Source organism: Mastacembelus armatus, chromosome 6, assembly GCF_900324485.2.
Source record: "Mastacembelus armatus chromosome 6, fMasArm1.2, whole genome shotgun sequence".
Classification (NCBI taxonomy): domain Eukaryota; kingdom Metazoa; phylum Chordata; class Actinopteri; order Synbranchiformes; family Mastacembelidae; genus Mastacembelus; species Mastacembelus armatus.
The window spans coordinates 21,342,380-21,356,388 of NC_046638.1; positions in this window are offsets into that span (position 1 = coordinate 21,342,380).

Genomic DNA, 14,009 nt, shown 5'->3' on the forward strand with positions numbered 1-14,009 from the left:
GTTAATCTGTGTCTGTATCTTTAGAGAGATAGAGCAGAATTTTTTTTTCTTCTGACTAGCAGACAGTACAGCAGGACAGAAGAGATACTGTAGAATGATGAAAAATCGAGGGCTGTGGGATTCTAATTTTGCTGTAAAATCTTTTCTTAGGTTTTATTATCATTTTTTCTATTCTCTCTGTGCATTTTCTCTCTTTCCCATTCCCTGCTACCTCAGTTTATTGTCTGAGAGAAACGTTCAGATGATGTCCTGTCCTGTTTTGTCCTGTTTAGATGTGGGGTGCTTTGATCTATGCCAAAAATCTTAAATATGTCTTGTAATTATGAAAGCCATCTCTAAACAGAGTAATCAAGCAGCAAGTCACCTACTTCTGTCTGTCCAATCATCCATCCAAAGAACCTGCAGAGGCCAGTCACTCATTTGGCCACACTCAATTAGCTAAATAACCGTCTAATCAGTCAGGCAATATACCAGGCCGTCAGTCAGTTTTTACAGTCAGTCAGTCTGTTGGTTGGATGAGGTCCAGGTCCATCAGTCTCACCCCAGGAGAGGGCAGGGTGAGACACCACAGTAGTGTAGTAACTGTGCCTTTTTAACTTTTTCCTCTGCTGGTTTGTGATGATGTGCCAGGAGAGACAGTAATTTATTCTCTGACAGTAAAAGGAACGCATGGGTGAAATTGAGCTCTGCACTGTGCATGTGTGTGAGTGATAATCAGTTGGCAGAGTCAGGCTTTAGTGAAATGTTTCACCTTGTCTGATGTGGAACTGTCAGGCCTGTACCGTGGCCCTGTGCTGTGTGTGGAGTGTTTTGCAGATGTGTCAGTATAAATCTATGTGTTTTGATCACTGCCGTATCCACGACTTCATGTTTCCTTTGACGTGGCCCGAGGCTGATTTTATTATCTTGCCCACTATTTGACTTACAAATCAGTCACTCTATAAAATTACCAAAGCACTGGTTTTCAAACACAACAGTCGTTCTGGTTTGGAGCACATAAGTCAAACAGAGTGCACTGTAAGGTTTGATAAGGAGTATGGGACCAACAGCTAAATCTGATGTTTATTCTGTAGCTGCTCAGTCTATAAGGCTCAATAAGTTCAGACAGCTGCAGCACTTAGTGCCTTTGTGCTACCTTTTGAAATATTGTGATAGATCTCTGTATAAGAACTTTAAGGGTCCTGTGTAGTCCAGGCCTATCCTAACCTCGCCATCATCTGCATAGAGCTGCATAAAACTGCCGCTCACAAAGGCAGCGCAGCTCCACACCAACAAGGCTAACTTGTCGAACAAAGTGCTGCTTTATTTCAGCCACCCTTTAAAACACACAAGATATAATCTATGGGGGGAGTGTTTGGATTTGAGGTCTGAATCTCTCAAAAGCAGTGATCCCCTTTCTTCCCTTTTTGCTGTATTGAGAAATTCCCTTATCTTGCCCCACCAGTGGCGTAGCACAGAAAAGAGCAGGCCGCTCCATTGTGAACCCCTTAGAGTTCTAGTCTTGTTTGATAGTGTTTTCTGTGGGTCATTTGACCCCCCCCCCTCTCCTACTTTTTTGCAACACCCCCCACGGCCTCTCATTGTTTGCCTCTTCTATTATTTCCCTAACCAGATTCAGGGTGTTTTTAGGGTGTTTGGAGGGGGGATATGGGGGATATTGAGAAGTGGCTTGAAGGAAGGATAGGGAAGTTTGTCATCGGGTTGAAACAGTGAAAGGCCTCAGTCAGCTAGCAGCCAGCCAGGGTGAACCAAGAAGTCATGGCACCATATGGAGCTTCACACAATCAAATTACTCAAATTACTTTTTTCTCCTGTTCTTTTCGTCCCCCATACATCTTTCTTTCTTTAATTTTCTTAAAGAAATGATTGCATTTGCTACGCCAAGGCAGGGATGGCATCACTGGAAGATGTGACCAAAGACTGCGGCTCCTAATAAGTTAATGAAATAATGAGATCATTCCTTGTCCATCACTTCCAAAAGAATTCTGGGTGAAGTTCTAAAGGTGAAGACCCTTAGGAGGTCAAATATAAAAGACCTCCTTAGAAAATCTTGCCCTTTCAGAAGAATGGTGTGTGGTACAAACCAAAAGGCCTGTTTTGCTGCTGTTACATAACTTGCATTCCCAATTGCAAATAGATAACTATGAAGCCTATTTCACAGTACATGTCAGTCCACTTATTGTCGCTCTAATAATGCTGTTAATTCTCAAATCAGCTGAACCATGTTACTGCCCTGACACTGTCAAGTGAAAACACTGGCACTATGAATATTTACAGCTATGGCTGCAGACACAATTCTAGCTATATGAAGGACACCTGTGGCAAAATGTTTTCACCATCTCTACCCCCCCCCCCCCCCCCACCTCACCCACAGTCATTTAAATGACGAGAGGTGAGCAGAGAATAGCCAGGGGGTGTTTCATGGGACCAAGGGATATGCACGTGTTTTGGGGTAAAATCATGCCAGAGTCAAAGCCTGGGTGGCCAATTAGCAAAAAGGAAAGAAAAGACCCTGTGCCATCAACCAATGACGGCTGGAGGAACAGAGAAGGGGGAAGTTTTTTTTGTCTGTTTTCCTTTCCCTTTCCTCCCTCCCTCTGTCCCTCTTTTACTCTCTAACTCTGTCTGTCAACTTGGTGGTGTCCACAGTAAAACCCCGTCGGAATACTTAATGAGGATTACTAGACTGGAAGCAGTGGGATTTCTGGAGTTGTGTGTGTCTGTGTGTGTTTATGTATGTATGCGTGGCTGCATGTGTGTCTCACTTGTTTGTGGAACAAAAATGTCCTAGTGTGTCCCTAGACAGATATTTGGCTGTGTCCCATTTGCCATAGAGGATTACAAACCCTCTTTTTGCCTCTTCACACTGGCCCACAGTGCTCCACTCCCCCTGGCTAATGACCCAGTGAGACACATTCATTCCTTCAAACAGACCTCAGATCGGGGCTCATCTCTGATATTTCCTCCACATACAACATTTTGGCACCAGAGGCTGATTAGTAACTCTGAAATTTAAAAAAGTCACACACTTGAATGTTGTTGTGCCTTCCTTCCATGTTGCCTTCTGGTCCTTTCATGAACTCTGAAAAGTTCAAGTGGAAGAAAACAATAGCTAAAAGGCTTTTTTTTTTGGCTTTGGTGGGAAACAACCATTCTTTGAGATATTTTATTTAGGATTTTTAAACCTACAGATAAGAGATTTTTATTAATTGCTCGCAGGCTTATATTGATGATAAAATTGTCGAGGGAGGCTCCAGGATAGACCAGTGTTCTCCAGTTGTTGTTCAGTGCCGAGTGCAGCTGGCTGCTCTAATGCTTCAAGATCAACAAGATCAACAAGGTGGTGGTTTAAGCACAGTTAGCCTCATCCCTCCCAGGGCTCCTCATTAATGATTCGGGAGTAGATGGAGTGTAAGAGAGACCTGTGGGAGCCTGTCTTCCATTCTCCTTCGCTTCAGCCTTCATCTTCTGGCTCTGCCCCTGCAGATATTCTACTGAGCTGATCCTCCCTGACGCCACGCCAAGCCCTGAACATGTTACTCCCCTTCCAGCAATACAGCTTATTTATACACATCGGGGTTATGGAGAGTGGAAAGCTGCCAATGGTGGGAGAAGCTAAGTGCTGCAAAAATGAGTTTCTATTAAAGAGAGGTCATTTTAATGTGAATTTTTCATGCTTTGTACAGTAATTTGTTGATACTAGAGGAACAAGAGAAGCTGAAAGCACATCCATGACTCATATGTCACTGTAGATGTTTTATCTAATTTTTTTTCTTGCATTGCTTTTATTAAATTTTGCTTCAGGGCTGGTGTGAAGTGAAGCTAATGTTAGCTGGCTTGAGGTATTTAACTTTACCTACAAAACTGTTATGTGTAGTATGTACAAATGTGTATGAGAATGAGTGTGTCTGTGCTTTTGCAAAAGCAGCCTGTTTTAATTAGCCCACGCCTCGCTGTTGAAATTGAGGATAACTAATGAGTGTGTGCCAGTGGGTGTGCGTGCATTTGTGTGCAAGCATGCAATTTTGTGCGTGTTCCTGTGTATGGGTGCGTGTTGAGGAGCGCAAGCCTGGAGTGGGGTGCTGCTACTGCATTTGGGTCTTTGTAGCTCTCTGTGAAGCGGGGTCGACCTTGTGGGGCTCTCCTCTGGGGCCCAGACAAAGCCAGCGCAGGATTATCCACCCTAGGACAAAGTGTGTGATTACCATGAGAAAACAGCCAGCTCCAGCCTCATAGCCAAGGACTGCCAAGCCTGCTGGAGAGGTGGGCTGCCACTCATTAGCTGCAGGGAGATGCTGAATGCAGGCGCACACTCACCAATTTACACACATACACACACACAAATATGCACGTAGTGACACACATCCTCATGCTGATACACATGTGCAAGTACTCACATATGCAATTTGTAGTTCATGTGCATATACACAAGTCACATAATTATTAACTTTAGATAATTTGTGCAAACCATGACTCCAGTATTATGGGAGTCTGTTCATGAATTACTTACATAATAAATACAAAAGACTGGAGCAACTTTGGATTGATCATGTTATTTTTGTACAAACTGAAAAGCAAAAATAATTTACTAACTAACCTAGCTTAGATGATCGTATAAGAACTATTGGTGTGGTTGTACACTGTTGACATGATCCAACTGAGTTATTGTTTCACAAAATTACTAAAGGTAAATGATGTAATGTACACCAGCACAACACAGTTCACTTCACTGAAGTGATGATTTCCTTTGTCATATTGCACATATTCAATATGTTATAAAATCTCTCAGAATTGGTCAGTTATTCTTTCTAATAATGTAAAATAGATTTAATGCCCATCCATATATTTGTGTATGTACTGTATATGGATGTTGCACCATGTAGACAGTGTTTTTGTGTTAACTTGTGTATTTGCACAGTAATCACTTTGAAACAAGTGCTGTCTGAGTGAGGCCTGAGTGTGTGTTATGCATGGGCAGAGATTGGTGTCCTGTCCTGCTGCGATGACCTTAAAAAGAGTCACAGGTCTTATGTGGAATTTGCATCTTAAGTCCCTGATCAGTGGATTTCTCAGCTCTTCACTGAAGAGTCTCCCTGTCCACCCTGGATTAAAAGGGATGAGCTCATACTCTTCTATCGCCTCATCTGTCCTTCTGTCTCCTCGGAGGAGGAGGATGACAAGACGACGTCTTTTGTTAGGGGGAGGCAACCCACTCGAGCTGAACTGGAGAGGGTCTACGAAAGAGGAGGTTTTTGGGGAGGCGAGGAGCAGAAAGAGGGAGGATGGGAGACATGATTATTGATGAAGAAGACATTTTTAAAAGTCGCCTACCAGGAGGTATGTCAACCCATGGGCACTAGAAGACAAGTAGGTGCTGAGAGGGATTGAAAGATTATGTGTATTGTTTTAACAGGGTGTCATCTCACGGTCGTCCGGGAGGTCAAGAGTTCGGCCCTCTGCCACTTTGACCCCTCACTGTTACAGCAGTTTTTTTTGTGTGAAACCACTCCTTTATATTTTTTGGTCTTTTACAACTTTGTGCTATTTTACAACCTCTTTGTTTCCTCGTGGTTGGGAGGGGTAGAAGTATAGTGGGCTGGACAGAATGAGCTGGTGGGGAAATGTTTTGCTCTCGACATATGTGTTGCTGAAAATTACCTCTTCTTTTCTTATTTTGGCACTATTGTCTGATTCAGTCCAGTCTTTTTTTTCCTTTCTGCCCTACTTTTATTTATCTGTATGGGGCACTTCTCCTCCTGCACTTCTTTTCTTCTTTCAATCCGTCTTTTTTCCCTTCCTGTCCTTCTTTCCCTCTCCAGGGTGGGAGACGTGTCACAGCTGTAGGGGGAAGGCAAACCTGTCACGTGTTGCTTTGTCTCGGTCCTCACCAAAACATACCGCCACAAGTTACCCTAGCAACTGGCTTTCTTTTTAACCGCCCTACTGTAGATTGGAGGAGATGGCAGCATTCTTCCTCTGGCCCGTATTCTCCAGTGGTTCTGCAAAAGGTCACTTTGACTTTTAATTTCTCTCCTCTGGGTATGATTCATGATTTGCTCTCTTATATGGGCCGGTTGATGTTTATATTTGACTTCTGGAAGAGCTAAAATAAATTCAGTTGTGATTGGACACTCAGCTATTTATCTACCTAGAGATGGCTGCCAAAACACTATTCGCTGAAGCAGGAGTTAGTGAATGTCACGAGAGAGAAATGAATCCCGGTGTGTAGCTCTATAAATATTTGACTCTCCTTCCTGGAGCCCTCACCGTGAGGCGCACTCTGCCTATTCCTGCTCTCTTACCAGAGGGAACAGGGTGGCAAGCAGTCTGATTAATTGACTTAAAGAGAACATAGATCATACTTTTTGGGAGACCTAGAAAAAGTTTGGGCCTATCCTCTGTATCCTACAGAACCTCTTATTCAGCAGTAAATTTGAGTCTGTTATCAGTGAAACATTACGCTGCTAAAGCCTGCCCCGCTTCTACACACAGGGTCTAAATTTTACCTAAATCATTTGAAACACTTTCTCTGAGTTGAACGTAAAGTAAATACAGAAAGTCTTCTGTATTAGCTATTGTGTTGGCCATGTAGATTTACAACAAAACCATATTTCTCTGAATCCCAAAAACAGAGCAAATCAACACAGCTACAGTCAAACAAATAGAAAACAAACAAACAGAATTTACTCTTAGATTTACCTAAAATGCCAGAACTCCAGAAAATTAGATTGTGAGAGTTAATGAGGCGTTTGGCCCTCTGTCACATACAGATGGGAAATCAGTGTATATATTGCTCTTCTTTGCCGTATGCTTCCCAAGAGGATGGCTTTCACTTGAGTGAGAGTGTGTGTTTGAGTGTGCACATTATGGGATCATCTGTGAGTATCACAGATGGCCTGGGGTCCCTTTGCTGACATGACTCTCATTTATAACCATCAGGGGTTGATGCTGCACTCTTGCCTCTCGACCAAGCTCATTCTCCTTTACTCTCTCAGACACACACACACAAACTATGGACTAGTGCACTTTACCTAGCAACGCTCAGCACTGAATGGCATCACACTGCTCTGTGGTCCAACTCTATAGTCAGTTGAATCAATAGAAGGCTGATGCTGGAGGATCTGGCTGCTGTCCACAAGGGGGACTGTTTGTCTTTGCTGATCTATCATCACACTCCCTATAGCAGTATTTGTCATCTTCTGTTCATTCAAATGTCCAGATTTTGCTGAAAATGAAAACAAAGATTAAATAGCCATTCTTTAACTGACTGGAGAATTTTCAGTCCTTTTGGCAATTAATTGCTTATAATAAAATGCAATTTTTTTTTTTTTTTTTAAAGAAACTCATCCTTCACTCAATTCAACAGGTACTTTGAATTTTTGAATACCCATAGTAAGGGAACTCAACAAGCTGTTACACCCCCCCCCCCTCCCATACAGCAACCAGTGCTCATTGAAGAAAAAGGATCAGCTCCTTCTGGTGTATTCCCTCAGCCCATTTAGCATAGGTCCTCACCCTGGGGCCTTGGGCATGGCTGTGTGCCCTAATGCTGGAGTCTGGGGGAATGCACACCCTCCTGAATGCTTTCTAATGGCTCAGAATGGTCTTTAATGAGCTTGAAGATGCAGTGCTCCGTATGGCATTCTTCACCTGGGAAAATCACAATCTGTGCACCCAAGGACCGGACACACGGCTACATACACACGCACACACACACACACACACACACACACACGCACACACCCTCACACACACACACACACACACACACACACACACACACACACACACACACACACACACACACACACACACACACACACACACACACACACAGATAAACAGAAACACATATTCATCTGGCTTTTTTGCAGCCTCAGCACACTATTGTCCTTTTATTGAATAGGTTTGGAACATGGTCAGTCACGGTGTCATTAGGGTGTGTTATGGCTTTAAAGACTGATGTGTGCTAATGTGTGTGTGTTTTCTGTGGAAATTTGTCTAATTCTGATTTCATCTTCTCCACTCTTGCAGTCATTCCTTATTACACCGCTTCTGTGTAAGATCTTCAAAGAGTAAATATTATATATAGGATACGTAGAGTGCATTAAAAGACATGATGACCCCCACCTCTTTCCGTGCTAGTGCTAGGCCCTAATTAACAATAGCGGTGCCACATATAACCCCATTCGTTCCCTCTCTCCACCCCTCTAATCCACTCTCATTCCACCAGTCTGCTATCTTCATCACAAGTCTCTGGGGTCTCATAAACTAGCACACCGAATTTGAACAGTCCAGCATGTGCTTTGTTTCCCCTAACCAAGTCTTTCTACTCATTAATAATTTTTTTCTAACCTTTTCTGCATAAAACATTTTCCACAACAGTGTTCTATGTTTCCTTAATTTGTTCTTTGTATTTTAACATTTTACATCTTTTATCACCTCATTTCTTTCATTCGTATATATATGTATCAGTTGAACAACAGGGAGGTTTAGTTTTTGTTTTTATCTTTCTTCATCTTATTTTATACATGTCTGATTCTGTCCTGTCTCTCATCCCATGTCACCTGCATTTGTCCTCAAGCAGCTGCAGGACGTTGTAACACCCATGACCAGCAGCGAGAGGTGCTCTGTCAGCAGAGGGTGTGAACGTGACCAACTGAGGACTTCCCTTTCTTCCTTGGGCCACAAAAGGCAGGACGGCCTGAAACAGAACATCAGCACCAACAGAAAGGCACCCGCTTTTGTTTGTACTTAATGGATGCTGCCCATTCACTTATACGCTCACCTCCTCAACCTTAGCTCTTTTTATTTTTGGTTTTTGTCTTCTGTTCTTTCAGCAAAAACTGTAATATAAAAGGGTTTTCTCTCTCTTTTTCTACGCTATCAGGAATAAAATCTGTGGTCCAGCAGCATTACAGTTGAGTGCACATATCAGACAAAAGTGAAAGGTGTCTTTGATGTCAGTCTATGTAAATCCTCTACTTTATCCACCTTTCTTTAAAAGTTCCCTGCAGATGTGGACTCAGCCCCCCTCTTCACCTGAGTTTTACTGTTCCACTTCACAGAGCATCTGTCGTCAAGTCAGCAGAGCACAGTGAACCATGGCATGTGGGGCTCTGAGTCAGGGGTTCCGGGCCCCTACTGCCCCCCAGAGGGAGTACCCATGGACGCAGGGGGAGGGCCAGGGCGGCCCCCATTTGACAGCTCAACACACAGGGTCTGCTGGTGACCAGGGGGCCGTCGATGGGGCCAAACTATACTTCTTTAGATAGTACCACACCCTGGTTCCACCCCCCAAGCCTCTGGGCTGTTGTTCCCTCAGAGAAGAGGGTGTGTTTGCAGGAGAGGCGAGGCGAGGAAAGGCAGGGCCCGGGACAAAAGACGGTTCTCCGGCCAGCACTGTTCTGCATGGTAGCGGCTGTATTCTTCTCCCTTCTATTTTGCCTTTTCTTTTCTTTGGGTTAGATTTCTTTGTGGGGATGTGATGGAGGCCGGGGGGCAGATATGATGGATGGAATTGGGGAGCATAGACTATCTGGGGGGGCCACAGGGAAGACGGGGATGGGGGGCCCAGTGTCGTGCTCCCTGTCTGAGAGGAACGTGTGAGGCATGGGGTGGCCTTGGGTGGTAGGCAGACTTTGGCCACGGGGTTTGGGGGGGGGGGACGACTGCTTGATTTCTATGTTGTATGTGTTGCGTTTGGAAGGATTATGGATGGAAATGGGGGAAGGGCACAAGCAGTATGTATAGCTGAGAAGTATATACGAAGAAGGTTGTTGATTGTGTGGGAAGCTGTTGGAGTAAAGGGTATATGTTTAGGAAAAGGAATAATTTTTTTTGCATTGTGGGGGATCCAGCTCCCCTGATGAATCTGCAAGAAATGTCCATTACAAGCAAATCTGTTCTCAAGCTGAATTATTGGCCACTATTGCAAAAATATATATATATAATGAAAAGATGCTTATGGAACACACTTAAATGTCAATTATTCTCATGATATATCAATTACTGTCTGGTATTAACTTTAAATACACAATTAATAAGAAAATAAAATGAATGTGTGATACTTTAATAGGAATAGGGACATTCTATATGTGTGTGTGTGTCTGTGTGTATGTGTGTGTGCTTCTATTGTATATGTGCACACTCACTGGGTGCTGTATGTGGAGGTCAGTTCTCTGGGGGTGTAAAGACAGATGAGGGTACAGCATTGAGATGAGGCCACAATATTTCATCATAGACAGTATAGAGCAAGGGCTGGATAAATTGTTTAAAATAATCAGCATATGTCTATCCCTTGGCTAATGACATATAATACCACACGCACCATGCATGATGTTATCATCAGTTCTGAAGCTTCACTCTGCTCTTCCCTACTCATGTTTCTTCTCTCATCTACAGATTATCTTCCTCTTCATTTTATTACATTTTAAGGAATAGAAATACTGATATTCCCAAGGGATTACCCTCCTCCTGTGGCCTCCTTACTGCACCTTGCACTGTGGAATTTCCTCTCGGCAAATCAATGAGAGGCATCTCTGAGCTTGGTTCCTTTTCCTACTGTTCAGTTTGCAGTTTGGAATGTCCCAATCCATAGGAATAGTGTTTATAACCACAGGAACAACTTTGCACAAAAAAAATCCAACCCCCATCTGAGTCATTCAAACTCAGAATGTCCTGTCATTTGAAAGGTGATTGCAAAAACTTGTTTTTATCAATGGCACAATCAGCTTTTGTTGCTCAATTATCTTGTTAACCAGTTATTTGATTTGAAAGCTTGTTTGACTTATTCATGTTATAGAATGAAGTTCTAAGACACAGTAAAAGTAGTAAACACATACCACCAGATTAACTGCAGCTCCATGGTTGACATGTATACAGTAGACCACCTGCTGCATGACAAAATGCCCTTACACCACACTTTCACTTTCCTCACACCATGACAGCAAATCTCCTCCCGGTACTTCACAGACAGAAAAAAAAAACAAACAAAAAGGAAATGAGGACAGATGCCAATCTTCCGCCCATCAGATACCAATCAAGGTCTGGCAACCTGCTGGCATCCCTCTGGAGGACTGAGATGAGTATCTGGCAACATGCTGGCTGTCCAGTAGCAGGCAGCCTGGCGGCTGTCACCCAGTGCCCAGAGAGAGACATCCTCTTAGGGCTGGGACAAAGGTGGTTGGACCTCAGGGATTACCCATTAGCATGCTAGTCTGTGTGTTAAACACTGGTCTGAATAGAAAGGACAAGAGCCAGCACCCCAGTCTATTCTTAGGCAGGGAAGTGTTACTGTTTCAGCTGCAAATGCTGGCTTGACTTATGCATATATACGCATATATGCATATATATAAGCAGAATTTTTGTTTCTATCGGTATGCTGACTGACAGCCAGACTATTCAAACTGAAGTCTGATGTGATAAAAGTTGCTTTTTTATAAAGTATGAACTTAAAACCAGTTCTTCATCAATTACAAAACAGTTTTAATTCTATAATTAGACTATAATAGGATTTTAGACTTGTATCTCATGAACATGTCTTCTACCAGTGTGACTGGCAAACCTTTGTGATCCCTTTAGTGGTTGTAAGTCTGTGACATTGACTAATTTAGTGCTAAAAATGTATATTGTTGGTTGTCATGTTTACACAAGCAGTGTGATTACTGCCTATATGGTCTGAAAGAATAGCAAATGACCTTGTTTAGGGCAAATACATGTAGCAGATACAGACCATTTCTGAGATCTGTGCTAATGTGTAGACAGATGTAAGACTTGAGGGTGGAACCAGGTGGCAGTCAGAATTATTGCTGATGTTTGCATTCAGTGAAACAAGTCAGATTGTGAATGGTGTTTTAGCTATCTATGTGCTGGGGGTGACCATAGTCTTTTTCTGTGTTTATGTGATAGTCTAATGGTGTGTAAAGACGCCTGTATGGAAATGTGTCTTTGTGATTGCCATCAGTGATTGTGTTTTTGTGTGTATGTATGCCTGTGATTGGGTGAAATTCTTTTTTGCTGCTCTGTCTGTGATTATGTGCTCAGACTTGCTGGCTGGTAGCTGATAATAACACAAGAGGCCGTGTGTTTGTGGATTTCTTAGTTGAGGAGATTCCCACCGTGCTCAGCGTGTCTGGTCTCTGTGTGTTTTTGGGGTTGCACGCGTGACTCCGCCAGCTGTTCTATTCTCCTGTTGGCCCCCTCAACCCTATCCGGCCCTCGTCCCACACCGACCCCTCCTTCCCTCAGAGGCCTGCTCTTCATCTGATAAGGGCCGCACTGGCCAAGCCCTCAGCAGAGCTCCTCAGAGCCCCTCAGAGCTGCTCCATGCTAACAATACACCCTCCTTCCCCTCCACACTCACACCATTTACATGTGAAAACACTGGGTCTTATCTCCAGTTCACTGGAGCTATGGCACAACAGCCAAGTGATGTGTGTGTGTTCCTACATGTGTGAGTGAAAGTGGCTTTGAGAGAGAGGTCTGCATGACTAAAACTGAAGTGAACAGTAAAACACTTACGTGGCTAAATCTATATTTATACCCCACTTCATTTTCAGAAAGAATATTATGAGAAACTACCTTTATGAGAAACTAAATTAAATATATGGCAACCTTAAGACTCTGATTCAACACAGTTTCAAAGAATTAAATTTTTTTGGTCTGTGGGATATTAGCCAGTCCTTCTTACTGTGTCTGACAGCTAACAGCTACAGTACTGCCAAATGAAAGACCCCTATGAGAGAAAAACTAGTCTCTGCTCTGTTACCTTGGGATATAGACACTGCAACTACTGCAAATATTCTTTCTCATGTGTAATTTGCACCATCCTTATTATCCTGTGGGACATAACCGAAGGGAGCACATCCATTGATCCAGCAACACACTATTTTGTGTTATATATAAATTCCCTTTTGCTAGTTAACCAGCTGCTGGGCAGAAACAGACAGACAGCAAAGAAGTGTGCAGGCTTTTAATTAAAGTCTGTGTAGTTAAGGGCTCGGGCTAAGCAAACATGGGCCTCCAGCATCAGAGTTTAAGATGGGGTAAAGAAGAGTGGGGTGATGAGAGAACGCTCCTGACAGTGGACAAGGGAGGAAGGGTGAGGGCAGTGAAAATGAGAGATCTGTGGGAGTGGTTCAAGGGGGGGATTAAAAGATGAGCAGCCCAGGATAAGGGACTATTAGGAAGTGAGGAACAGGTAGAGTGATGGGAAGCAAAGGAGAGAGTGGTTGTGTGCTGTCAGAATTCATACTGCATGCTATCCGATGTATCATAATGTGATGCCGATATTGGCTTTGGGAGGGTAAGCTGTAATGCAGGGGGTTTTTTTGGAGTGTGTAGTACATTCCAATTAAAACAGTCTTGTATTCATTTATAACTACATATCCCATATCCCGTAGATAGTTGCCATGAATTCAAAACATATAAAGATACAGATATGAGCTTGAGTACATTTTAAAAAACACATTACTATCTACCTTGACAGAACCTGTCTTTAACATAAAATATTACAACCGTTTAGCAGGACAGAGATGAAGAGCGTCACTTTTGCTCATTAGGGTAAAGCACTGAGTATTGTCCATTGTGGAGACATGGTGACATCTATTGGTGGAGCTTTGGAACTGCAGTGTTCAGCTGCCAGAGTAACACAAACTCCGAGGGAACATATGGATGCCTGAGCAGACTCTTGGCGTTCCCAGTTAAATGACAGTCATTTAAATGTACTTTTGATTAGAAGATTTATAAAAGTGATTAGTGAAAAGTAACTAAGCACATTGCTAATTGACGCCTGAACTCCACTACTATGTAAAGGGAAATATCAAACTATTACACAGCTATATTAATTTGACAGACGAAAGATCAACTTAAACTTTTACACAAAAAACATATGATAGGCTTATAAGTTACAGTGTGTTGTTAAAGCTTAACCTTTTTTTTTTATGGAGTAAAGAATCTGCATAACATTGGATATTTCATTATTGCATTACATCTTTATTATTATGGTG